The sequence below is a fragment of the Mesoplodon mirus genome (assembly GCF_964341445.2).
Source record: "Mesoplodon mirus genome assembly, chromosome: 12".
Taxonomy (NCBI): Eukaryota; Metazoa; Chordata; class Mammalia; order Artiodactyla; family Ziphiidae; genus Mesoplodon; species Mesoplodon mirus.
The window spans coordinates 9128976-9156395 of record NC_138988.1 but is presented as its reverse complement, the minus strand read 5'-3'; the positions used below and the strand labels follow the sequence as shown (position 1 = coordinate 9156395).

The 27420-nt window shown below is 41.7% G+C and overlaps 1 protein-coding gene across 1 annotated transcript in view; it reads left to right on the top strand.

Annotated features, from left to right (window-relative positions):
* Positions 1-27420, top strand: part of GRM7 (glutamate metabotropic receptor 7) — a gene marked incomplete at its 3' end in the record, with an annotated part of 816540 nt that overhangs the window by 767594 nt on the left and 21526 nt on the right. The window lies entirely within an intron of this gene.

Genomic DNA, 27420 nt, shown 5'->3' with positions numbered 1-27420 from the left:
AGTATCTCTCCTTTCCTTCCATCTCCCCAGCCTGCGTCAGGAAGCTCTGGCAGACGTGGTGTGTGCTTGCCTTTCTTTGGAGCAAGACTGTGACCGTCCTTGTCGTATGGGCTGGGTTGCCTTGGCAAATGCTAACGTCTGCTCTGAAGAGTGTGCTCATTCTTGCCACCATTTTCTTTTCGCTCCCTGTTGGAAAGCAGCTTTCAGAGGCTCTGCTTCAGAAGTGTGAAATCTCCCCCTTCCCTGGCTTCTTATCCTTTGGTCCCAAACCCTCCAACTGACATAAACACAGCTGTTGAGCCCCCTTCCTTGTTCCCTTCCTCTTAGGGGATCAGCTTCCTGCTAGGGAACCTTCAACATCCCATTGAACTGCAGCAATAGGAAAGAAATTGGAATATTTAAGAATTTTGGAAGCATACCTTCCTTGCACTGGAACATGAATGTGGAGAAAGTTATGATTCTTTACTAACCAAGCCTTGTAGAAACAAAAAAACACATCGCATATTGAATAAAGCTGGCAAACATTCATCCAAGTATACAGGCCCAGACACTACCATGCTAATGGCATCCCCACGTGGGGAAAACATCTACCAGACAATTCCAGAGGAGTTTCATCCCATGAAAGACAAATATTAGAGGTGGGATTAAGGATGAAATGCCAGATTTGATACCTACATGGCCTGTCTGCAATGCCTGGGTAGCCTTTATTCATCCCTGCAAAAGACCACAAAGACGACGGTCATACGGACACTAGTTTGTTAAAAAAGAAAAAAAGAAAAGAAAAGGAAAGAAAGACCATTTAACTAGAGTTAAATTCTTAAAATCCCCAGTTGCTACTTTTACTAATACTATGGTGGTAACAGTGCATTTCAGATTAAACATATCACTCCTAGGACATTTTGACTAGTTCCATATAGAATGAGGCAGTTTAGCATGTTCAGGTTACTTCCTGTTTTAAACTAGAGGAGGTTTCAGGTTGGCCATTAAGTCATTCAAGACTTATTGTTCAGTTATGAGCTGATTTTGTTGTAGCCAAAGGTTCACTGCCAAGCAGAAAGTAGTTCCTATTCTAAATACTCTGACGTAATGCTTTATGCTCTACAACTGAGATCTTTAAAAACCAGGAGACAACTGAGTTTAACCCTGACAACTATTGTACAACGATCCATGATCTTGGCCCAATCCATTTCTAAATAGTTGGCTGAATGACTACGGTGAATGCTTGAGTCTGTGGACAAGGAAACAAAGGCCCATTAACAACATCATGGGCTTCACCTTGACGTTTCAATAGGAGAGATCCTGGGACAGGTGAGAGGAGGGAGAAACAATGGATGTACAGGCTCTGTTCTTGTATCTTCAGAAAAAAATGGTCAATTCCAAGGAAAGGGAACAGATAGAGAATTGCTGTGATATTCAATGTGGTGTAGGAAGAGGCTTCGGGTTGAGACAGACCTGGGTTGAAATCCAAGCCACTCCACTTACCAGCGGTGTGGCTTTGAGAATTAACTGAGGTTTTCTAAAGTTCAGCATTCTCATGGATAAAATGGAGATGATAATATCTATGTCACAAGTGCGTCATCAAATCTCATACATCTAAAAAAACAGTATGTCAATTACATGTTCATGTTCTTCCATTTCTGTAAAGGTGAAAAAGCCCACATTTCAGTGTGACTGGTTACATAGACACGATGGTGACGTTAAAGGCATACCGAACACCACAAGGCAGATGGAACTGGCCAATAAAAATATTTCCATGAACATATTCATGCATCTATTTATATGTATCCTATATTGATAAATATACCTGCACAGTTATACTTTTGAGGCATTTTACTCTAGGACCCCTTGCCAGATTTTTCATAAAAGCCTCACCCTGAAGATGTTTCAACAGCAGCTTTACATTATATTTGTACACACACACACACACACACACACACTTAACAAGAGATGTCCAAAATCAATAAGCAGAAAATATGGTCAAAAGTCGACATGTATTGAAAATTAATGACCAAATTAGAAGTTTTGAAGTTGGATAATTAATCGAACACTATGCTACTTAGAAATAACTAGCTTTTTAAACAACATTTTAACTGTTGTTAACCTTTAATGATGAGGTTCTATCCTTGTGGAGGCTATTTGGGGTATGACAGTGGCTGTTGAAATGCTAACATTAACACTGACACTCATAATAACAAAAACCCCTCAGCTCCCCTTTGAAATAGGCAGCAAACAGAATGCTTTGGGTGGAAGATCTCTTACTCCTCATGGTAACTCTGTGGACTGGTGATCATTATTCTCCTTTTACTGAAAAAGCCTAGGCATAGGGAGATCAAGGGATTTTACCGAAGTCCCACACCAGTTAGCAGCAGAGCTTGGTGTGAAACCCAGGTCTGACTCCCAAACCCATGCTTGCTGCCCTTTGCTGCTCTGTTTCTCAGAACATCGGTGACATGTCGTAATTCTAATGCAGAAGTTACTCTTTTGGCTTCTTCATTTGGTAATACAGCTTGCATATACAGAATATAATGATGTGTGGCGGTGGACTCTTTGGTTAAATGTGCTGTGAAATGCATTCCTGCTTGCTGTGTTGTCTGCAAAGACAGGAGTAAAACCTGAGCTCAAAGAAGGCTGCCCAGGTAGAGGCCTCATCTTACTAACTCAAAAATCCAAGTATCTTACGACCTGTGTCGGTCACAACAATGATTCCATTTGGAATTCGTTTGCTGCCTTTCTCTTGAAAGAGTTTTGTTGGGTTTTGTCACTGTTGATGTGTTGGTGTCTACACAGAACGAAGAATAAATAGTTCAGGGGGAAGAAATGAAACCAAAAAGAGCCTTTTTGTCTTACAGCCGATCCAAAAGATTTTTAAAGATTATTTTAGTTATTTTGGTTTTGTGTAGACACTCCCTAAAACTAATCGTCAATAATTTGTCCAGATATTTGCTGAATTACAGGAGGAGATTCATGTACCTCCAAACATTGGGGTTTCTGATGACCCAGCTCCCAAAGGTCCCTAAGAGGAATCAAAAGACCTTCTCTGCACAAAATCTGTCCAGTAGAATTTTCTGCAGTGATGGAAATGTTCTCTGTTTGTGCTGTCCAGTACAGAAACCGCTAGTCACATGTGGCAATTCAGAACTTGAACCATGGCTACTTAACTGATGAAATACACTTGAAACTTTTAGTTCGTTTTAAATAAATATAAATAGCCCTCCATGGCTGTGACTATTCCATTGGAGAGCTCAGCCAGAGATCTTAAGAGCAAGGATTTCACTCTGGGACGCTCAGTCTGAGCCCATATTTGAAATACCTCCCAAGGTTTTAGCAATGTTGCTGATCTGGGACAAAGTCAACTTAATGGAATGAAATATTTGAGGTGAGGCAAAAATGCAAACCTGTAGCTATTTTAAAAGATCCCTAAGGAGCCACTAATATGGAAATAGTGCTACCACAGATAGCAATTATATCTGTAAAACCAGTCCTTAGTAATGCAAAAATGAATGTATGAAAAGGACAGTAGTGAAAATTCAATTAATGAAAATAGACATGACTATTTTGATGAGAGAGAACATTACTATTCTATTCTATTTAATACCAAATATAGCTCAAAGTCTGTCAAATTTCTGTTACTTCGGTAACAGAGACAAATAAATTATTGGCTGAAATTAAACTGTCTGGTTAAAAAGAAACACATAAAAGCACAGACCATGTACTTAAGAAAGGAATATGTCTTTCCAAAGGGGAAATTCTGTCTACTATTCTCTGAGGGACTATATCTGGGAGACTGTTGAATTTACAGAATGAGCTACGAAGTTAATAATGGAACAGAAATGTGCCTTATTGTTTCTCTAAGCACTTAGTCTCAGTGTATTTCAGTCTTCGGTGTGTTCATTTTCAACAGCTCAGCTCCATCACTGCCGTTTGCCATCTGGTGCATGCTCGCTTCTGCTCGTCCAATGGCACACAGCAACTACATGTCCACGGAAAGACGAGTTTGCTTGTTGGCTTAATATGGGCAGAAATTAAAAACTGCCCCTGCACTGCTTGATTTTTCCCCAAGAAGTTCAGTTTTCCTCTTAGGTTGCCTCTTTAGTTCAAATTCCATTGTCTGAAAGAAGAACTTCTTTCTGCATGGATTCAACAAAAAGTAAATCTTCTCAAACATTTTAATGTATCTGTGTAGTGCTACCGTATTGCCTAGTCAGAGTTGGGCCAATGCTTGTTGGTTTCTACACTCAGACTGAAAAACAGCAGGGGGCCTAAGGGTGTAGCTCAGCTACTTACTGTATTTTTATGTGTACAAACAGTATTTCTGCTGCTAGAGGATCACAAGTGCCTGACCTCATGTGGATAGCTTTAGATCTGGCCACCATGATGCCTTCTCCACATTCCTTCTCTAAGAAGAAAGGCACCTCAAGCTCTGGTTCTCGCAGCAGTGTCCTGAATTTGGCATGTTTCCCCCAACTTTCTATTGTTGACTTGGCAGATGTATGTTCGAGGCAAACTTGAAGATGCCAGATCAACAGGAGGACTTGGTTCTTGGCTTATCCATGGCCACCAAGACCTTTTTCCAGTTGGATGAAGAATATTAACCGAGGCAGCACAGCTTTATTGGGATGGTGGGTAAGGACTGCTCCCTTCCTCACCTGGACTAGTCAGAACCAGAAGATGCTCTGTGAATTATCCTCTGGTCAGATGCTTTCCTCGTAAAGGACTGCAGTGCACAGAGGATGAGCAGCCCTAAGCTACCAGGTTCTAAACTACCATCCATTTTCTGAGCCAATGCCCCCAGGCAGTGCAGAGAAACTGCTCAAGCACCCTGACCGGTTACAGATAATTTACTCCGGAACTGCCTAGCAATTAGAGATGGCAGGCAGGTGGACAGTGTGGGATACACCGCCTTTTTGGATATGGGGCCATATGACTGATAAACCGACCCTGAGAGAGAGGCTGGACACACACTGTGCAAAAGACCAGCTTAAGACAATAAGCATATTGCAATGAAGCACATTTTAAAAGAATGACCATTTATACCTAAAATAAACAATCAAAAATAAGATTTTTTAAATATATGTTTGTATTCTGGTGCTGTTTTTTAATTACCATTTTGCATATATTGTAAAGAAAATATATAAGTAAAAACTTGTGCTGTTCAATTAAACCCCCCAACTGCTAGAAAGTGGACAGGGGCACCAAACCCTACACAAGTAACAAAGCCTAGAAAATGCTGGAACACACTCCTATGCTGTGTCAATTTGTTATGGTTTTTTGGTTTTTGTTTTGTTTTGTTTTGCTTCTTCATTTGTTTGGATCCCTGACATTCTCTACATTATTATGTTATTTGTTTCATCCTTCTGGACTAATCATGCAGGTCAGCATGAATGGACTAGGCTGAGAAAAAATAGGATGGCAACAGGAAGAAAAAAATGCTCTGAGCAGATAGATACATTATTTTGGGGCTGGTTCCCTCACCTGCTCCAGTTCAAACAAGTAAAACCCAACTGCCTTAAACCAAGAGGCACCCGTACTCCCATGTTCAGAGGTACCTGAATTGTGGTCAACTGGTCTTCCAAAGGCTACTGAACCCACTGAAAGAGTGGGCATAATGTCTATGGTCTCTATCGCAGCCTCTTCTCCAAAAGCAAAGAAAAAAGAATAAAAAGGAATGTTGTGTGCACTTTTATTTTATACATACCTATATATTTACTTTTCCTGTAGACTGTATACCACCAGTAAGAAAGAGTGTACAAAAGTCTGTTACTTGGTACACTATCCCACCAACAGTATAGCTTTTGCCTGCTTTCTAAAAGGTAAGAAACAATCTACTTTTTATTTATTTGTGTGTTCTTGTCTCCACTGAGAATTAGAAATGTTTCCATGAAAACTGTGCATGATTACCTAGAAATCTATGTATATGAAGAAACGCGTTTTGGAAGATGACATTTGCTAAGCATAGTGTAGATGGCTGTTGTGGGTCACGGGCCTGGTTTATTCTCTGGAGAACATGTGACTGGACTGGGCGCGTGCACATTTGTCTTTCCTGAACAAGTAGCCAATAATGGCAAAAGTGGTGCTGGTCAGCCTACTTTAAAACTCTCAATGGTGAGAGATTATTTTTAAATGCATGTGTTCCGACTATGATTTGAGAAGGCAATGTGGAAAACTTGAAGGGAGAGAGGAGGGTGTTTTATAAGCTTAGTAAATATGTTTGTTCTGGTTTATTTTTAAGGTAAATACATCCCCAGAAATATATTCATTCAAAAAGCAGTGAATGACCCTACCATCTTAAACCCAAAATGGTCGTGGTTCCTTCTTTGCGGCAAAGAAATACTAAAGGTTTGCTGGCTGGGCTTGATAATGTGTTGAAGATGATTTGGGACTCTTAATTCTGCCTTAGAGAAACACTGGACCAACTTCACTGATTTGAGAAAGCAGGGAAGGATTCAGTGAAAGATCTGAAGAGTCTAAAGATAAATTTCAACATTAGTCAAACCCAAGAATTACCAATAAATACCAAGGGTATTCAAACTAACACCTTAGAAGAAATGGTGACTCGTGTGATGTGTGAATGGGGGCATGGGAATGGGCTGCCATAAGCGTTGTTAATGACTCACCACTGATGCTAATATATCACCTTGAGCTCTCAACTAAAGGATATACGCTATGAAATAATAAGAGCGGCAGTAGTAGTAACAGTAACACCTCCCTGTTTCAGCCTAAGTGATACGACAGTATAGTGAAAAATCACACTTGCTTTGGCAAACATCCTTGTCCAGCTGGAGTCAGTGCATTTCAAACTGGGGGAAAACAAACAGTAGAAAACATGGAGTAGTTATTAAAATCATGGGGTGGCTTTGAAGAAAAGGCCCCCTTTTGTTTTCCTCTGAACCTCCTACTATACTTATAAAACCAATAGCGAGACTTCTCTCTAGAGAGATTGCACGAAAGACAGCAGAGAGGTCCTATCATGGGAGGGGGGAAATATCGCTTCATAATGTGGGCTAGTCTTCCTCCTTCCTAACATGGAACTTTTTATCAGATCATCTCTATGTTTCTTTCCATCTTTGCTTTTATAATGGTATTCTGAGTACAAATAATATCTTTTCTTTTTTTCTTTTTAATCCATTTAAGAACTGTAAGACAGGACAGGAGTACTTCCAAAGAGTAATTACATTTCCTGTTGATTTTACATGGATGCCAGCAACTCAGTCTTTAATTTCAGATGTATTGTTCACATAGCTATTTCCTTTTTCCATATCAACGCGATCTGTCCTAGTTTTTAAATAGGGCATTCTTTTGTCACAGTGAATATATAACTGTATTCCAGTGAGATTTCAAGTTTTTGCAGGACAAGTGCTTGTCAAAACACTGCAGCTCATCATTTTAATAGTCCCTTTTTACATGAAACTACCTGAGAATAAATGAGAAGGAAGTTTCCCTGGGTAAAAATGATAGATTTAATCTCAGTCCATTAAAAAATTCTCCCTAGCTCCATTCTCAGTTGGTGCCTTTTGGTTTAAAGAGTGCAAGATGAAAATGTTTTAAGTCAACCTTCTGGTTAAAAAGTACTTTTAGGATGTGCTGCTTAGAAATAAACTTTTTGCTAGGATTGTCTTGTTTCAAAGAGTTTGATTCGGTGCTCTCCTTTTCTGTCAATTTAAAAGTGGCTTCATAAATTAATGATAAACATCTTAAATAGCGACTTAAAAATAACTGGGAACAGAAGTTTGTCAAAGTTACAGGTATTCAAAGAGGGGAGTGTATCATCATGTTCAGGTTACAGTGAGACTGGAAAGCTTGGGCCAACAGTGACAGAAGACGTTTCATGTTGTTCATTCAAATCCATTTGTGTGGTTGTTTTCAGGGCCATGAAACAGTAAAGAAAAATCTATAAATTCAAGAGTGAATTTTTGTACTGCTGTGCTAGTAAAAAAAAAAAAAAAAAAGGTCACCATGCCCCAACAATGGCAGACGATAGTGAGCAAATCAAACATGTGATTTGGGGTGTTTAGAGGAAGCAGGTTCAAATTCAGACAGAACAGAATTTGACCTGGTTTGAAGACGCATTCCATATAATGCCCTCTCCTTTGACAGATACAGTACGTCAGACATTGCCTGACTCAGCACTGCCTGCATCTTTTGTCTGAATAGTTCTAAATTTTGAAATCCTGCAGTGTTATCAATCTAATGATATTTATTTTAAACTGCAGTTAAGCAAAAAACAAACGAACAAAAACTCACCACACACACACACACACACACACACACACACACACAAACCTCAACTAGTCTGGCATCATCACCAGATCAGGAAACAGGTTATGTTAGGAGGTAAATTTTCAGACCACAGGATGGCTTTTCAGATTGGAGAACTCTGAGTTGAATTCAGCCCTGCAAATATGGGCAGTCCGGAGTCTTATTGTGTCCACGTATATTGTTCTGAGCAAGTACATTCGTTACAATATTATGGACATTTCACTAATATATTACATGGTGTTGTAAAAAAAAAAAAAATGAATAATCTCTTTTTTCTTATAATTTCTATAACAGGGTTATCTCACCTGTTTAATCTTTTCGGAACTGTGCAATCTAAGTTTTGGTAATGTGTTGCGACTCCCCCTCCGCTTCGACGTTCAAGGCAATAACCCTGAGTTCACTGGAGACTCCCTCAGTTTAAATTCCATTTTAAAACACTCTGTAAGTACAGCTTAGCAAAGAATATATGTTCCCTGACCTTGACACAGAATCACCTCAGAAATAAATGCAACTATAAATCTTGCAGGCATATGTCTTTCTGCCTGAGAGCTCTGTGAAGCACCCTCATTTCTCTCATCACGGTTGGACCTCAGCTCCTCAAAAACCAATTAATATTTGCCCTCTCTGTTCTGCAACTCTGGTTCGACTTAAAGAATGGGATGAAAGTTCACATGGCTGGGATGTCTACTGGTTCTTAGCATCAAAGGAATACACACATCATTCTCCAGAGTCCGGAAAGCTATGTCAGCTTTTACATTTAAGCCTGGCACTGCACCATCTGGCCAGGATCTATGAAACACAAGAGTATTTTAAGTTGGGTCAATCAAAGAAACGTTGGTCAAGCACCACTCCCCTGGGTCAGCCCTGAACTGCCTAGGAGTAGGGGGACAGAAGTGGACAGTACCCTCAGGGGACCCCAGACCTAATGGAGGACTCACAGGTAAGCAATTTTAACTCAGAGGGACAGGGGCTCTTAGGAGGGGCAGTAGAAGTGAGTTCCATGTGGACAGCACCACCCGGGGTCTTTGTTTGAGCCGCTCTTAAAAGATGAAGGACTCTAGGCAGTGGTAAAGAAAAGACCGGAGGCAGGAAACAAGTAAGCGCAAGGAAACTTTTGTATTCAGACGAATGTGGTCTGTCCTGGGACAGGAAAGCAGTTCTGCGAGGCTGGAGAATTGTATTTGGAGGCAGATGGTTTCGGGGGATGACACGAGCCTGTGTACGGAGGGACCAAGTTGCCTTTATCTCTGCGCCGTGAGCACAGGGCCTGCAAATGGGTCTCAGAAAATGTCCGTGGCGTGAATAGAGTGTAATACTTCACGTACCAGAGGCTCCTAGCCTCACCTAGGACGTCATAGGCAACAGTAAACATCTACTGAGTAATTATTTATTAATAATAAGAAAGTATCAAGTCTACAGCCTCAGCAAGCGGAAGTGTAGTCTTCCCGATAAAATCTAAAAAGGCAATGTTTGATCCTGATGTCACAGGTTTCAAAACTATCTTTTATGGATAACTCTTAAAACGGATGGTCAACGCTACATCTGCACTTGCGTAAATAACATCTCTTTTGAGGAGCTAACCCCACGGATGAAACCAGCAAAGTGTTTTGCCTATTTATTTCCTTTTATGGACCGCAGAGACCAGTTTTCAGTTACCTTTGGAAATGAACCCTAAGCACTTCTAATTTGGTAAAAACAGAAACATAATAATCAGAAAAAACCATTACATTGATGAAGTGCATTTTCTCAGACACCGGCATTAAGCACAGATGTTGTGTTTCAGGCCCCCAGTTTCATTTGCATTTGAAAAGAAAACAGCATGTGTCCTAAACCAAGGTCAGTTAATCTCTACAATCTTTCTTCCTCCCAACCACTGTGAATGAGCATCTTCTCAGGACTCAAGTGATGGTGACTCTGGTTTCTGCTACTAAAGACATGTCTCAGCTTCGCAGATTTTTCTTTTCTTTTCTTTTCTTTTTTGGCTGCACAATGGAACTCGGATGCATTTTAAATTAGCTTTCTCTAGGAATCAAAGGTAATCATTATTCCTCTTTATAATCCACATGAATATTCTCATTATTTTTTTCTTTTCAAGTTTAAGATTCGTTTTGAATTCCTCTTATATCTCTGCCCTCTTTCAGAGTAACCTCTGGAGACCCCAGCTTGCTCAAAAAGGACTGAGAAAATGACTCCGAAGCCTGTTCTTGCTGAGCTGACCCAAACACTCAGACGACACGGCAGCAGTCGGCCATCTCACATTCTGTAAGTTGTGGTCCAAGTATCGTTTATGACCGTGTGCATGCTGTTTTTGCCCCTCCGGCCAAGAATAAGAAAAACTGGACCAAGGTCGTAACCCTGGCTCTGATACCCTGGAGAGCATGAGCTTTATCAGCTCATGGACTTCTGTGATCTTGAATAAGTCAAGTCCTATCTAACCTTCAGTTTCCTCTTGTGTAAAACAGGAGGAAGCTTTCCTTGATGAGATACCGTGGACACTGCATGGCGTTATGTACGTGAAAGCCTTCTTTTATAAAGGGCTGTGCATAGACGTGGTGGCACTGTGACTCCCTGATCATCTCTGTTTTCTCGTAATTGGCTTTCCTTTTTCCTCTTCTTTCATGGTTACTGTTTGTTTTGCCCACTATGAACCATCAGAGTTAGAAGGAATGACATCTAGTTTGCCTCTGAAGTCAGGAACCTCTTCTCGAAGTACAACAAGCTCTGTTTCTGAGACGGGTCACTGTGGTCTCTGATGCATCATTCATAGTCTTGGGCTCGGTGACGTTGACAGAGAAGGCTGTCAGCCACTCTGCAAAGCTGCTCTAGGACAGCTAGGCTCAGACCTCCTGGTATATGAACCACTCCCTGTGATGAACTTTGACAGGTTTACCCCAGGCCGACTGGCAAGCTGAAGTGCATTTTAAGTATAAATAATAATGCCGGGTGTGTCTTGAGAGATAGAATAACAGCTGAGTGGAACAGAGTCCCTCAGTCTTTGCTTGTGAAACACACTTGGTTTCCTTTCAAGGCTGAGATTTCACAACAAAATCAACTAACAAGATCTCTCAGATCTGAATTGATATTTTGAAGTTTGGTATTTCTCAAGCTTATATCAAACACAGCACTGACCCAAAGGGCCAAGCTCATTCATCTCAGTCTTCAAAGGACCCAGCATGGTGTGCTTCACAGCAATTTAATATTAATAACAACAATAATATCAGTTATGATGATGGTTATAACTGCACCATATTATGCCTATTGCTATAGACTGACAAAGTGCTCAGCCACCCACTGAGACAGGTCTTACTGTCCCCACTTAACAGATGAGGAAACTGAGGCTCAGAACAGTGAAGCAACTTCCCAGTGACCCACACACCAATGGGTGGATGCCTGAACTTGGGTTTCCTGGCCAGAGTCCTTTCTAATAAACTTTTCTAAAATTGCATGCAGTAGGACAAAATGTTTCAGTCTACATAATCTATCTAATGAGCATTTACTGTTCTTATCAGTTGATTGTAGAGGTCTTCAACTTCCTGAAGCTGCGAGAGGCCCTTCAGGGCAGATATCATAATCTGTTTCCAGGACCATTTTACTCCCTCTCTCTCTCTCTCTCTCTCTCTCTCTCTTTTTCTGAATGGTCCTGTGAATGATAAGGCTATCTGATGTCATTTACCTACTACCGGATTCTTTTGGTGGTCTGAAAAAATTAAAGACTATTGTTCGTACCTCAAAGAACATGGCTTTCTAGAGCTAGAAATGTTTAACTCTTGAGAATGCATTGAAATCCACTGAATAACATACTTGGGCAGAGTGCAGCCTGTTCAGAACGAAAAACCACAAGTCATCATATTTTGATGACTCTAAGCAGATTCTAACTCTGTATAAGGTGATCGAGTTTGGCACGGAAAACTGAGCAAAGGAAATGAAACTCTGAAAAGGACCTGCCAGCATGAAAACCAATGGCACTTTCCTGGCACACAAAGGTGCAAAGCCAGCTCCCACCCCAGCTTTATCACCTGCTCCTTCTCTCTCGGAGTTTGCCACTGCAAAGCCCTACACAGAAGCTGGATGCCAGGGTCATTATCATCTATGTTAGCTGAAAATCTGATTAAGCTGGCCTCCTGGGGTTAGCATGAAAAACGCTAGATTTTCATTCTAGGAACTTAATTCCTCTTTCCCTCGTTTTTGTCATGTTTGCAAATTTCATTTGCATTTTAATTTCCCATGATTTGCCACAGTCCAGACTGAGACCTGAGCTGTTGTTTCCATTCAGGTGAAAAGTCCAACCACAGCTGAGCATCTGTACTGGCATACAGTCAGGCGACTGGCCAAGGCAAGTATCTTCTGCATCCTTTTGAGCATCCCGAGGAAGCTCTGCTACCCAGCCCGCCGATTCATTTAATGAATGGAAGAGACTCTGTCCAATTTCTAGGATGATGTTAGTCCAGGTGGTCCTCATCCCATACTAATAGAATGTCCTCTCAATATTGCAAAATAAGGAGACAGTACAGTAAAGGAGGCTTGAGATCTTGGCCTATTAGGACCTATCTAGGGGCTTTATTTGGGGAAACATCAATGCCATCAAGTGGGGGAGAGATACCTACTGCGAAGTACCAGGATCTATTACTGAGGAAGCCAGCTTCTCCCTCGGGGCTGGATTCTCAGTGTCTTCTGGATCAAGCAGCAGAGACAGCCGTATTAATGGGGCGCCTACCTAACTCCCGTATAAAGCAAAAGAAATGACAAAAGGGAAGCAGCATATAGGGGGCTATTATTTATGCCAAGCAGGCAAAATACTGACTCTTTGGAAAAGAGCATCTCTGTGCCTCAGTTTCCTCATCTGTAACATATAACTTCAAATGACAGTGATAAGGACTAAATAAAAGTAAAGCACCAAGCACAGAGTCGGCACGGTAGCTGTTCACATGTAAGCCATTAGTGTTATTCTATCACCTAAAATTAACTGGGTTTTTCTGTCTGTCTTTCCTCTAGGAAAGAACTTGGAGAATCCAATCTGATCCTCTTCCATGTGATCTCTTGTATCCATTCTCTTTCTGTACCCCACGCAATAAAGTTCGAGAATGTCAAGTAATCCATGTGCCTCTGATTTTTGTCTGGAAAAACCTGCCGGATTTTCAGATTGAAATATCAACCCATCTCCTCTCTTGTCAAGCTATTTAATATTGATCACTTTTGGAGCAATGGTGCCTTAAAGCCAAAATCTCACTGCAGTATCAGAGGAGCTACCTGGGAAATGACATTCAAACACATGTAGCTTCATTTCATAGCACAGCACCTATTTCCTGACTTTGGGCATAAATAAATTCAGCACAGTCGCCATTGTGGCGATGTTTACATTGTTATTACTACCAGTTAGTCCCAGATATTTAAGAAAATACCAAGGACCAATTTAAATAACCTAGTTATGGCAGAAAATTTGCCAATATGAAATCTGAAATGCATTTTAGTTTATACTTCTATCTAATTTAAATCTTTTCTTCCTTAACCTGGTGCTCATCGAAATGTCACCTGTATTTAAAAATCTTCCTCAGGGATTCTGATGGACATCCAGGTTTGGGAACTTTTCTTTTTTAATCCTTTCTGATAATCAACACATGCAATATGGCGTTGGTGTAATGGTGATATGCGATGGTGATACCTACACAGCAGAGGGTCTTCCAGAATATTAAAAAGACTCATTAAAAAAAAATATTCAGGTTTATCACACCAGCAGCATCTACCATGCACCCAGGAAGTCATCTCTAGCTGTCTGCTAGAACAGTAAGAAGCTATTTCAAGGTCTTCTCTCAAGAGACTCTTCCAGGCTGGTACTGTGGACTAAATAAAGATGAAGCTAATTGATTGAAGCTCTGTTACTGGAGCGGAAAATACAGCACCATCTTCGTTTAAGGCTGAATCTCCATGACAACACCAGATAAGGAGCTGGGTTAATAGTTTTCTTTCCTGCACTTAGTGGGTCACAGGTCATGGCCTCTGTGGGCAAAATGAGTTGATACATCCTTAGGCAATCATTTCAAGCTGCTCAGCAGGGCAACTCTGATTTTGTTTAGCTGGGAAGTCCTCAAAGAGATTACTATTTTCAAACTTTTGTTGATGCTTCTCATGCCTTCTTGCCCAATCAGGAAGTGAAAACTGTCAGAATAACCATTGTTTCAGTTACCACTGCTGTTAAAAATTCACTGTGATCTTATGAAGAGTCAGTCTAAATGCTAAATCCTACTTTGCCTTGTTATACATTGTGATGTGAGCACACTGCTTACTCTCTGTGCATCAGTCTTCTCATCTTCAAAATGGGTATGATATTAGTAACTACCTCGTAGGATTGCTATTAGGATTAAATTAGTTCATATGTTTAACACAATGCTTGGTTTATAATATAATGGTCAGTAATTAGCTGATATTATGAGTATCACCAACTGATCAATAGCTGCTCAGTTCATACAGTAGCCACTAGCCACATGTGGCTATTTAAATTTAAATTAATTCGAATTAAATGAAAATTTTGTTCTTCAGTTGCACTGGCCACATTCCAAATGCTCCATGGGTGCACATAACCCAGTGCCTACCCTACTGGACAGCAAAGATACAGAACATTGAAATTATCACAGAAAGTTCTACTGGACAGCTGAGCCTAGGGAAAATCAAAAGGAGGATAAGAACTTCCTTTAGAGGAGAGATATGTTTTGTTCTCAGCAATCTCCACGGATTGTGAAAACAGTCTCCACGCTCTCTCTGGGAGCAATGGGGTCCATTTGTTTAGTAGCATCTAGTCCAGAGTAGTTTACACTGTGGAGTGTGCAATCAATATTGGTAACAACAACAACAAAAAGCTGTTTTCCAGAAATGGTTCTCTCTCAGTTGGGACGGTTCTCCATTCCTTTCATATACTATTTCAATTGCTCTGTATTGATTCTCAATTGCACAGTTGCACACAATTCTTGAAAAGCACTCCAGGTGGCAACTTTGTAGTCATCACATGTCTTAGAGTAGAACCCTGTAGCTAGTAGAGAGGATGATCTTCTTAATCGCCACCCAAGGGGAAGCGATGTGCATGTTTGCTTGTCATACCAATGTTGCTCAGCAACAGAAAAACCAAGTTAAATATTCAAAGATGTGAACACAGGCCTTTGCTCCATCTCAAGAAGCATGTTTCTGGCACTCTTCATCTGTGAATGGTCAATGGTGGAATTCTAACGTCGGCTGGAAAATTTAGTCCTTTTCCTTAGAGTCAAATTGACATATCTTATTTGTCCTAGACCTGGTTAGTCCCTGATATGATTGCCTGGCAGGTGCTTTGTGAATGTTTGAGAGTGAGGGAAAAATACAGGCTCAAAGCAAAAGGTGTCTGTCACTTCCAGCAAGCAAAAGTTTTATGTGGATCATGAACAGTTAGTGATGGTATACCTCATCTAAAGGAGTCTCTGCTATCGATTTATATTTTGGGAGAACTTTTACTGTAAAACTAGCAGGGGAGGGGCTTCCCTGGTGGCGCAGTGGTTGGGAGTCCACCTGCTGGTGCAGGGGACACGGGTTCGTGCCCCGGTCCGGGAGGATCCCACATGCCGCGGAGCGGCTGGACCCGTGAGCCATGGCCGCTGAGCCTGCGCGTCCGGAGCCTGTGCTCCGCAGCGGGAGAGGCCACAACAGTGAGAGACCCGCGTACCACAAAAAAAAAAAAAAAAACTAGCAGGGGAAGTTGGGAACGAGAACCAGTGTAATATACTTAAGCCCAGACCAGCTCTATCAAACCGGTTGAACACGTTACATCTCCAGAGAAACCTCCCCCAGCATCTCCAATTCTCATTCCAGAACTCAAACTATAAAAGGGCTGCATAGGCAGAGGGAAAGCAAAAAGTCTCTCTTCCTATTTTTGAATTTTCTAACTAAAACAAAACCACTGATCATATTGATTACTAAATATTGTCAACAGAAGAGTATCAATGAGTCTATGTTCCAGAAATGCAGAAGAAGATTTTTTTAAATCCACACGATTTTTAAAAATTACACCAACAACTAACAGTTACAAGCAGCTCGCCCTTATGTAACATTTCAACATTTCGTAGTTTGGTTTTATCATGTGCTCACACATACAGCATCTCATTTCGTGTTCAGGGCATCACGATGAGGCAGGTGGCATCATCCGCATCTACGGATGTACAAACTACGGCTCAGCGGATGACAAAAATCGGCCAAGGTGTTAGTGATGGAAATAGCTTTAGAAGTCATTCTGACCCCGTTATACCCCAGCATCTCTTCATTAAAGAGGTACAATATCTTAGGACTGACAAGTTCATCTTTAAGCCAAGGAGAGGGAGAGAGAGAGAGAGAGAGAGAGAGAGAGAGAGAGAGAGAGAGAGAGAGAGGGGGAAAGAAACCTCCCTCATTATAGAAGATTCAGATTATAGTGCAATCTGGAAAAAAATTTTTTTGTTTCCTATAGATAATCACCAGCAATGAGTAGCCACTGGGTCACCTTATCTACGGAAAGGTGAACAGCTCAGCCAGAATGGAGAATAAAGATGGATGGCTGTAGAAGAAGGAGTCAATTATTAATACCAGATAACAACTTACGCTGTTTATCTCCCCAAGGCCAGGAGGCTAGCGCCACGGGAGATGCGTGCACTGCCTGTGATGGGACAGGATTCTGCCTTACACGTGTTTAGCTCATGCCTTCCGACACGGTTACCGCATGGGTTGTAAAGACACTGCCTAAGTCCAGTTTAAATCCAGGCATCTTATTTTTAATCAAATGACCTTGTGAAGCTGATTAAAGAGATTAAATCAAGTCTGAAAAGAAAGGGAGAAGTTTACTCTTTTTTCATCAACGAGGCTTGTTTCTAATGCAGCCTGATCAAAACTACCCCTCGTGATTTATGGAGTGCTTACCGCTGTCAGGGTCTGGGCGTATAAAGCTGAGATAGAGCCAGCTGCCGCTCTCCTCCAGGCGTTTATGTCATCCACAGGACAAGGGAGAATAACTAACCTTACCAGACCTGATACACGGATGCATAATAGAAGTATGTGAAGAGGGCTCAAAGTAGCCCTTTGCTCTCACTGGGTGACAAGTGGACATTCTCACTGTGGCTTAAAGAATGAGGCAACGTGGGAGAGGGGGCTGCAGACAAAGGGATGGGAAAGGAAAATGACGAAGTGCATGAAATGGTGGCAACATTATGAGCGGCGCCGGGTAGCAGGTCTTGAGTATTTTCCGTGCACCTACCACGATTCCAAATACTTAATGTGTATTAGCTCATTTAACTGTATTAACCTCATCATGCATCACTAGGTCCATTGTACAGATAAAGGAAGGCACAGAGATTTTAAGTAACTTCCCCAAAGTCACACAGCCAGTAAGTAGAGAACTTTGGATAGAAGCTCAGCCATCGGGGCCCGGAGGCCATGCTTCTGACCAATTCAGTGCTTTCCAGTGATAGGTACGTGGTGTGTTTAAGGAAGGCCCATTTTCCAGTTTAGCTAGACTACAGGGCTTCTCCACCATGGCACTGGTGACGTTTTGGAACTGGACAGTTCTCTGTGACAGGGGGCTGTCTGGGGCATTGTATGTAGAAGGTTTAGCAGCATCCCTGGCCTCTGCCCACTAGGTGCCTGTGACACCTCCATCCTGCAGTTGTGGGATGATCAAAGCCATCCCTTCACATTGTCAGATATTCTCTGGGGGTACAGCTGCCCCAGTTAAGAATCAGTGGACAAGCACATGATGTGTGAGGCTGGAGAGAGGCAGAAAAATATATTAGGACTCAACTGTGAATATTCTCCTGTTCTATCCTGAAAGCTGTGACAATGCACCCTGTAGAAAGAAAGGTGCCACCTGGGGTTTAATAACTGACAAGCAGCAGGGCAGGAGGTCCTGGGAGAGACAACACAGACTTCTGAGTTCTCAGTTCTGGAACAGGATGTGTTTGCAGACTTTATAAAATAGATGTTCAAAAATCCTCAAGCTAAAGATAGCAAAGGATAATCTACAAGAACAGAGGAAAAGTTCAGGCAGCCATTTCACCCACTGGTCCCTGGAATGCATCCAATCTCTGACCTGAAAGCTCAGAACTCAAAGTTTCATTTTAGGTAAGAGAGCTTCTGGATATGGGAAAAAACTAACTACCCGGTTTTCTTAAGAAGCTCCAATGTCAGATCCCATGTCACTGTGTAAGTGTGAACACAGTTATGTTTCTGTCAACTTCAGATAGGGCATTTCTGCAGAAATATTTATTGGACGCTTGGCCACCGTGGGAAAAAATGGAAATATTCTCTCCCCAGGTCTCTATATGGACACAATTTCAAGCCAAGGGGGTATGTGTTCAGAGCAGCAAAAAGACCTATGCACCTTCTACATATTCTACAATAAACATGTTACTTTTGTAAAACAAACGATGGTTTTAACATGACCTAATTGAGAACTGTGCCTCAGGTGGTAAAGAAACATCCACCTAATTACATGATCTCCTCCATTCCTCAAGCACGCTTCTTTTCTGTTACCTGTTTTGGCTTCTAGTGAGTTCTTTTTTGTGTCATTGGGAAGGATTAGAAAGACATTTTCTTAGCACTCTTTACAAAGCTGCCATGACCACTCTGAACCTAGTGCAGCTGCAAGCCTCTAACGAACTTCATAGTTTCAAAGATGGAATTCTTTTGGGAAGAATAACTTGACTGAAGGAAAAGTATCTGATCTCAGAGAAAGCCAACACGCATCTCTGACAGAAAGCCAGCCTAGGGTCAGAGCCAAGGGCTTTGGAATCAGCCAGGGTGTAACTTTGAGACCAACAGCTTGCCATCCCGGCTGCCTCATCTGACAGCACGGGGATTTGAATAACTTCATTAAACGGGTTCTCTCAAGATTGCGTGAGGTGGCCCAAGCTAAGGTCCCAGGATGTGGTCAGATATATGGGTGACATTCAGAAATAGGTATCCCTTCCAAGCCAGCATATCAGGGAATCATTCAGGACGGTGAGAGATCAAACCAGCCTTGCAATCTCTTGGAGATGCTTCTTGTGTTCAGATAAGGAATGATCTGCCCCCTATGAGAGCACATCCCAGTCACGTTGTGAGCCTCTCACAACTCAAGGCAGAAACCTGCCTCCCACAATCCATCTCACTTTGGTCTCGACGATAGGCTGTAATTGTAGGATCCAAGCCTCTCGATATCAGTTCTCCTGAGGATAACCTCAGACCCTCGGCTTGCACTGTACTGGGAAAAACATGTATTAGAGAACACTGTCTCCTCAACAACTTTGTTTAAAAAAAGATTCTCAAATAGAATGGCGAAGTGGAGCTCGGGCACTGGACTAACGATGTGACATTTTAAACAGCTGGAGCTTTTTCAAGCTTTCCAGCTTGTCTTTGATGAAGAATCCTAATTTTTTGATTCTTCATAAATAGTAAATAGACTTAGTCATAAATATCCTGTAATATGTGCTTTGTTCCTTTTATTCAGAGGCAAGTTGCAATGTCTGATTAAACGGTATAAATTATCACACAGCAGCCACCGTATGGGAAGTACAGCTACCAAGAACTTCAGTTTCTGTACTGATGAAAGGCACGTAAAGACATCGAAACCCAACCATCTGCCAAGCATTGTTGGGAAAAGGGGACACTGAGCAATGTCTTGTGACATTTTAAGGACAGCAGACAGCTGGCGTCAATGTAAGTAGTTTTGAGATGTCAGGAAGTAACTCAGATCATAGGATTAGGGGATCAGTCCTCATGTCATAGCTGACTTCTTCCTTCCCTTCAAAAGTGAAAACACTTTCTTCTTCTCCAAGACAGATGTTAACAGAACAGAAATCAAGCAACCAGAAAGTGCAATGGATAAAATCCCAAGAGGGCAGTGAAAATGAAGCATCCCCCTCCAACCCCCGCCTTTCCTCCAGGGAACAGGAGCATGAAATTGTTTAGACTATCTGGGGACTTTGCTTCAGGCGTGGAGTGGGCACCAGCAGCAGCCCGAGGTGTGCTTGGGACTGTGCAGTTGTGAGGGGCTTGGGCAGGGCAACAGGGGGCACCTTTGCTGGCATGCTGCCCAGCCTCGCCCAAAAGATCCTTTTCCTTCTCAACGCCGTCGCTTCTCCTTGGCCATTGGAGGCCTCGGTCTGGGCGCCCATGCAGAAGACACACGTAGTTGTGTCTGTTTCGTGCCATCCCTTCCGGCCTCAATGAAAGTTGGAGGAGAAGTGTAATTGAACCAGTGGTAGGAGCTGCACTCAGAAAATGCCCTTAGTCTAAAGAGTGGGTGGTCAGTGAACAGGAATGCCTAACACAAGATGTTCTGCACTAGAATTATTTGGAAATCAAACCCTAAGTTGAACAGAACACGGTACTATTCATGTAAAGCAGGTCTGCCAATTACCATCTCCAATTAGGCAGTTTCAGAGGCTAAGCTTTCTGGTGACGAGAGCTGTGTTCTTCCTCTGTGCCCCTGTACCTTCACAGCCTAACACATGGTAGTTGGACAGTCCACTGTTAGATCTAATGTACAAAATACCACAGGAATTGTGATGCATGTATTTTCAACGAACGTTAATTCAACCGCCATGGATTCTATAGAAAAAAAAGGGTGAGAGGAGAGGAAGAAGAGAAGGAAGGAAAAATTGTTCTTGCTTTTCCTGTTCAGCCTAGAGCCAGGCCTCCACTCCAAGGGGAAAGTGAAGCCTCAGCAAAAATGCAAAGAGAATCCAAGTAAGTCACTCTGGCCTCTCCTGCTTCTGCAGTCCCAGTTCTTAGAGGTTAATGAATAATTGAAGAGCTTCTCAAATTTTCACTTCCATGCCATCACCCAAGGATCTTGTTAAGTTGCAGCTAGAGATACTTCCACTCAGCATGTATCTAACAAGCTCCTGTGCGATGCCCATGGTGTTGGTCTTCGGACCTTATTTCAGATTACGTGGACTGAAGGTATCGTGAAGGAAAACTCCGACCATGCCCAAATCTTCCCAGAACATGCTGACTGTAAAACCTAACTCCTAGGAAAAATGTGAGCCCACTACACACCAGAATTTTACTCTAAGCTCACAGAATCATCCTATAATTAAATTCAATAGTGAATGTGAAACCTTGGTGTAATTCAACTACCTATTGTTATCTGAAGGTATTTCTGTCTCTCTCAGCAGAAAACATAAAAATATGGCAAGTTGTAACTTCACTTACGAGGTGTTTTAGGTTATTCTTGCAAGTACAATGGTTTAAAGCACCTAAAGTAATAAAAAGATAAATAATAACATATTCAAGACCCATTTACACTGTCATATATATATACTGATCTTAATTACAGGCTGCAGATTTCCATCTAATTGCTAATGGTAAGTCAGCTCTTGAAAAATCAGGAGGAAGACTTATCATCGTTGGAACAGAATACAAAAACACTCTTGTGTTTCAAATGTCACCATGACATTTCAAAAAAAAAAAAAAAAGAAATTCAGAAGAGAACGATAGTAATAACAAAACGAATACAAGTTTTAGTCCAGTATTGAAGTCTAGGAAACGGGGCCCAGATGATCACAGGCTGAAACACAGATGTTCTGACTCTTTGGTTCTCAGCACTGACTGCCCATCGGAAGCACCTGGAGACCTTTTCACCTACATCCATGCCGGGACCCCACCACCCCGGATTCTAGGTAGTTGCATTAGGATGGGGTGCAGGCAGCTATAGTTTAAATATCTCCCCAAGTGAATCTAATGCCAGCCAGGGCAGAGAACCCTTTCTCTGATGTAGAGCTTCTCTACTGTGGTCCCACAACCAGAAACATTAGCAACACAAGGGAACTTAGTAAAAGGAGAAATTCTTGGCCTTCACCCTAGACCTGCTAAACCAGAAATTGTGGGGCTGGGGCCCATCCATCTGTACTTTAGCAAGCCCTCAAGGGGAGTGTGATGCATGCTACTGGAAATTCTTCCCTGAGAAGTTTGAGGGTCCTTGTGCTTCTTACCCAGACATTCTTATGGGGGGCGCTGAAAGACCTCACACTGAGACTTTCCTGCTGGATGGCCTACAACCTGGGCTCTGGTGTTAATTCCAGAGAGGGCTCTAGTACCTCCAGTCTGGGAGTCTCAGCAATGGAAGGAAACTTAAGGTCACTGATTTAAAGGTCATTATGTTACCCCCAAAATACCATCATGTATAGTATGCTTGAATACTTCTATGATAGGAAAGTTACCACCATCTGGCCTAATCCTATCCATCTTCAGATGCTTCTAGGTATAGACGCTATCCTAAGTATTTACAAACGTGACTCATTTACGCTTGACCATGGCCCCCTGAGATGGAGGTTGTAATCCGCATTTGACCCCTGCGCAAAATAAGTCTGAGGGAGGTTTTGAGATTTACGAAGGTCATGTGGTTTCTTACAAAATTTACACAAAGCTCCTTGTCTTGAGGATATACAGAAAATTCATTTGCAGCACTGGTAACTTGAAAGCTGTTGTTAAGAAAACCAAACTGATGCTTTATATATCCTCTTGTCACCAAAATAAATATCCCTCATTCCTCACAGCCAATATCTAAGCCCCATCATCCCTGCTGGGTCCAACTGATCAGCACAAAAAAATAGCAAGACTATTAATAGACTGTTCATGCACCCCACCTATCCATTAGAACAATGCTTTTCCATGTCTTGCCACATGTAAAAAACGGTAATATCGGTAAGGCATATTCAGTACACTGGAGAGGATTTGGGGGAATCCATGTAAAGCTTGCTGAAAAAAAATTCATGTTATTTATATTACCAACTAATCAGAAGTTTTAAAGAAGAGATTAAATATTGAACTTGCATCAAACTTCAAAACCTAAAATTTCATTGTTTTAAATGAAAACTTGAGCTTGCTTCCATGAAAAGACAGTTCCTATCAACTGAAATGCATGAAATGACTATGAACAATTTCCAGTCAAGACTTTTCGACCATGAGCTCTTCAAATTCTTAATAGAGAACATAAATGAAATCTTTGTATGAGTAGACGATAAAAAGTTTAAAAGCATTTTTTATAGTAATTCAGAATTGTATGAGTCAAATTTATATTAAAAGAATCCAATAGCTTCTCCTTTATTTAAAAAAAGTAATATTAAAATGTCTTGTGATAACATGAACTGATCTTGAATTCAGTTCAAGCTCTTTTCCCTCTCAGGTGTTTTAACTAATGGTGATGTTTTAATGTGTTGATGCACTCGTGCTTTTGGACCAGTGACCATGCTAGGATGCCTCCAGAAGGGTGCATCAGTCACAAATGGACAGAAGTAAGAACAGATGTGCGAATGCAAATACACGGGGTCACCAGCTGGATGTGGACCTGCGAGGAGGCCCACCCAGCCATCTTGTTCTGCCACCTGCAACTGCATGGCTCTCTGGACACGTCATCAGTGAACTCTGCTTGGAGCTCCATGGGGCTCTCATCCACCTTGGGCAGTGGCACCTGCTACAATAAACCTCATACCCAGGTGGGAGAGCACCCACTGGCCAAGGCTTCTGGGAGAATGGGAAGAACTGGTTCTCATTCACTGGGCCCTTCACCTAGAGGAACCTGAGACAAGTCACCATGTCCTTCTCTGTTCAGGAAGACTTCAAGGGAACCCCATACTTCCGGACAAGGTCCCTTGTCCTTGGCTTGATACACTGTGCTGGTTATCCCAGGCCTCAACTAGCTGCAGCCAAAGGGATGATGATGTCACAACACTCTGCATTTCTAGAGCCCAAGATGGCAACACCTTGGCCAGCTGTCCTACCCATGCCATCCTTAGAAATCAAGGGCATTTTTCTGAAAGGAGTGACTCAGGACAAATCCACTAGGGGAAACATATCTGAAAGCACCTCCTAAGTGCAAACCATGATGTCGAAGGGCTATGCTTATTCTATCATCACTCTTTGCAACTCATATTCAATCCCAAAAGGACAGCTGCAAGCATCGTGCCTCACAATCATTATCTGAGTAAAGTTCAGTCTGAAGCCCACCTGCCCCAAAGTGACCTAGAGCACTTGTTAAAAGTGCAGAACCAGAAATACACCCAAATTCAAATAACCCAGTCTAGCTGGGGACACAGGTGATCATAGTATAGCTAATAAACATGAAACTGCAACTGTGAGAACCCTCTGTGAACAAGAAATATAGGGAACTAGGAATATCAAGTAGTACTAGCTACACAGATCAACAGTATCTTTTTTTAAGACTTGCTTGAGAGATGTGTAGCCATCAGTAACACAAAGTGGTGGGAAAGCCCTCTAGGCAAAGAGAAGAACATGTGCAAAGGCCCTGCGGTAGAAGCATGGCAAATACAAAAGACTGAACAAAGGTCAGTGTGACTAGAGGGAGGAGAGCAAAGGCAAGTGTACTTCCACATAAAGCCCAGGAAATAATTGTCAAGTCACACAGAAATTTATAGAACAAATTAGAAACCCTTATCTTTGTTCTAAAAGCAATGGGGAGTCACTGAAGAGTTTTAAGCAAACAAGGTGAGAATATAAAGAACAAATGATGCGGTTTATATTTTTAAAATAAATCACTCCATCAGGTGTGTGGAGCAATAGCTGTATGTAACCATCTATAATTCAGTTTGGAGATATTCCATTGGTTGAGGTGATGATGTTAGCTTTGACTATAGAGGTGGTGATGAAGATGGAGAGAAGTAAAAGGAGATAATATTTCAGAGGTAAAAGCAACAAGATTTGATGATGAATTGGCCTTCAACTCTACTTCTCCACCCGTAAGACATCCCACTGACTTGGACTGCAGTGCTGACCTAAACACTCATTGACTTCTTTGGCCCCGATTATGGAAAAACAAAGTGGGTTGGTGCCATATTTACAGAGCTGTAGGACCCGAATTCAAATGATTTCACTTGTGATCACTTATCTGTGCTCTGAAGTGGAGGGCAATTTCTCCAACAACAAGGCCAATTGTTCTGAGAGCTTTATGAAGATATCTTTATGTCTACCTCTATATATTTTATGCGTGACTCTATGTAATACTTTATATGTGTGTGAAGAGTTTAGGTCAGCTACAATGTTTAGAGGGAGCAGTCCTCAAAACTGCCCCAGTTCTGGGCTTCCCTGGTGGCGTAGTGGTTGAGAGTCCGCCTGCCGATGCAGGGGACGTGGGTTCGTGCCCTGGTCCGGGAAGATCCCACATGCCGTGGAGCGGCTGGGCCCGTGAGCCATGGCCGCTAAGCCTGCGCGTCCGGAGCCTGTGCTCCGCAACGGGACAGGCCACAACAGTGAGAGGCCCACGTACCGCAAAAAAAAAAAAAAAAACTGCCCCACTTCTGACACCAAATGCAAAGCTTGGAGATTCCCCAAACCACCCTCAGATTGATCATTTGCTAGAAAGACTTAGTGAAAGGTGTTATGCTCAAAGTTATGGTTTATCACGGGAAAAGGATACAGATTAAAATCAGGTAAGAGAAGAAGCACATAGGAAGCATAGAGTCCAGGAAAAGTGCCCAACATGGAGCTTTCACTGTTCTCTCCCTGATGGAGTCAAGATGCATGGATGTACCACAACACACACAGAGTATTGCCAACCAAGGAAGCTCACTCCAGCCTCACTGTTAAGAGTTTTAATCAGGGCTCCATTTTATCTGCATCACTGATGACTCACTGATTGCCCATAGGGGTGAACTCAGTCTCCAGGTCAACTGATACCACATGACCCAAAGCCCCAACCCTAAATCACATCACATTGTTACTATCTGGCTCGCCTGAGGCATCCAGGCAAACAAAGATTACATCCCAGGAGCTGAGAACAAAAGGTCGGACCTCTTTTTTGGGAAAGGTTAGATTCTTTACTATATAATATGTCAATAACATCAAAAACTGATGATTAATGCCACTAGCAGTAGAAATGGAGTTCAAGTTAATACTGCATTGAAATGGGAGGATAGGCTTGTAGAAATATGCTCTTTTTCTTAAAAAAGTAGATTATATGAACCAAGGTTAGATCCTACCTCACCCAGAACTAGTTCTGTTATCATGAAAGATAGAAAGCTTCTTCTAAGAATTTCTCTGTTTTCTCCTACTGGCCTCAAAATCCTACTTCCTGTGGTCAACTAGGGAAAAGTACATTTTTTGAAATTGCCCAAAGGGGAAGTTAGTCCCCATTTCAGCATTTTCATCTTTCTCCAAATTCTGAGTTTCTTGGTTTAGTCATTTCTTACAGTTAATGGGCCAGATTCTAAGATCTTCCCTTCATATAGCTGATGAAAAAACACAAGGAAACAGAGAGACAGGATGGTTTCCTGTTTTGCACCATTACTGCAGACACTCTGCCGCTCAATAAAGTCTAGCAGTTTCCATGGAGACTGACATAACGTAATGTGTAAATGACGGTGCAAAAATCACAAACACCATGGTAAGTTGGCATAGTCACTGATACTCCACCCTTTTTTTTTTTTTTAAATTGAAGCCATCAATTTTAAAGAAGGATGAAAATGTTACTTAAAAGATAGCAGCAGATGGTGGAACCATTATGGTCACCAGAAATTTCCAAAAATTTAGGCCAGATTCCTCCAAAGCATTCCCAGGAACTACTTTGACTCTTGCTATCTCTGCCCCAGAAATTCTGAGTTCCCTTTATCTTTTCCGTTCCTTATAGGCTCTCTAAGATAGAACCATTATAAGTGGCCTCTGACTGGGGGTTCCTGTGCTGTATGCATCTGGTTTGACCCTCTTGCCACGCAACTTTGTTCTCTGCAGGGTTCAGTCCTGGTTAACACCACAATAGAACATATCACTGTAAAGGTTTCAATCTGCCTTATTTTCTACGCTCTGTAAAGCAAGCTTGTTAATGAATTCCCAATTCAGAAAAGGGAAGTTTGGGGTGTTTGTAAAATTGGGAATCTCAGGGAGCATTTATCTTGGTTAATTTCACAGAATTATAGGATTTTACAGTTTCTTCTGTCATTATACTTGCCTCACCAAATCTCTGATTAATGATTGATTTTTTTTTTTTTTAACCTTCAATCCCAACACATATCTAGTTCTGGTTTCAGAGCTCTTTGTTTGTTTGTTGTTTAATGTTAGAACATGCTTTTAGGTATATTGTTATCTAGGGTTTTTTTTTAAGTGAATTATTTAAACTTGATATGTGGAAAGCAGTGAACAAGTAATTGTACAGATAGTAAGCAAATATGGCTACAAATCAACAAGGCA